This window comes from Talpa occidentalis, unplaced genomic scaffold (assembly GCF_014898055.3).
Source record: "Talpa occidentalis isolate TD23 unplaced genomic scaffold, MPIMG_talOcc4v2.1 talOcc4.4, whole genome shotgun sequence".
Lineage (NCBI taxonomy): Eukaryota > Metazoa > Chordata > Mammalia > Eulipotyphla > Talpidae > Talpa > Talpa occidentalis.
In genome coordinates, this window is record NW_023604295.1 from 137,918,372 (window position 1) to 137,919,825 (window position 1,454).

Below are 1,454 nucleotides of genomic sequence, written 5' to 3' on the forward strand. Positions count from 1 at the left end.
CTGGGACCACAGGAACAAATCAGGGCAGCCCAGTACAAAAATGAATGAAAGTTAATGCAGTTAGCAGCTACATGGAAGACACTTATTATCAGCAATTCAATATCCTCCACTGGATTCCTCTCAAAGTAGATAGTCCAAAGCCAGCAATCATTTTGCTTTGGGGAAATTCAGCCTTTACAGTGCTTTTTTTTTTTTATTTAATACACTTTTATTTTTCAAAATGTACAGTCAGTTGGTGGGACCTGCTTTCGCATCTCCACCAGCAGCTGGAGCAGTTCCACCTTTGGTGTTTCTGGTATAAATTATTTGTGCTCTGTGCTTTGAAACTAGTTTGTTAGGTCCTTTACTAAGGAGCTCCTGAAGGGCTGCCCTGCCCAAGAACCCACGAATCTTCAGTCTCTCAGACACAACTGCTGGGGTTATGAGCTTATAGTTGGGAACTTCCTTACAGAGTGCGTCACATGTGGCTTTGTCAACCTAGACTAGATTATTGAGCTTGTTCAAACTTTGCCTTTGGACCACTTCTTCTTTTTTGGCCTTACCCCCAGATTTGTTCACTGGGCCTTTGTCTTTCTTGGCCAACTTTCGGCATCTTTTTTCTTCTTATCATCTTTGGGAGGCATCGCGAAGCTTGGAGAGCAGCAGCTGTCGCCACAGCCTTGCTAAGATGTTGGACCAAAAAAAAAGCTCAACCTTTACAGTATTAATGCAATTTCTACTTTACCTTGATTCCTAAATGAAAGCAAAAAGTGAGAAGTTTGTAAACAGTTTTCTTAAAAAAAAAAAAAAGAAAAATGCTTGAAAAAGACTTTGACCTCTCAAAAATACCTTCAATTTGTCTGAATTTTTAATTGTCTAAGATAAATTTGTTACCCCTCTGAGATCATTTTAGAATAACATTAACTAATTTTAGGCAGAATATAGTAATTTCTGAATTTACTTGTTTGATTTCTAATACCACTAGAAACTTCTTCCTTCCTTAGAAACTGATTATAAACTTTTTTAAAATGCTGCTATGTTTTATTGGCAAAGTTTTTAATTTTTTAAAAGCCTTTCAAAATATTGGAGCTAGAAACTACTAAACATATTCTCACATAAATTGCTCCCGCTTGTATTTGAATAACACCCATAAAATAAAGCCTCTAATTAATACCATTTATCATTGTCATTCCAAATGAGCTAGAACTAAAATTGACCTTTTATTGAAGCATAAATTTCATGTCATATCACCAAAAACACATAGCCTTACAATTTTTTCCAATTAGATTTAAATCATTAAATGGCATACTAAGTGGAATAAATGATTCAGTAAGTGAATCATTTAAACTTCTTCAGTTTAAAAGAGACTTTTTTTAAATCCCAGTATAACACAATGAGTACTTGTCACTTCTGGAGAATTTTCAAATGTAATGAGTTCCTCTTATTTCTAAAGAATGTGAATTTCCGGAACAAAG

General features: G+C 34.9%; 1 pseudogene; it reads right to left on the reverse strand.

Moving 5' to 3' along the window:
* Positions 1 to 228: 228 nt before the first annotated feature.
* On the reverse strand, positions 229 to 637 carry LOC119258259 (40S ribosomal protein S25-like; annotated as a pseudogene).
* Positions 638 to 1,454: the final 817 nt, after the last annotated feature.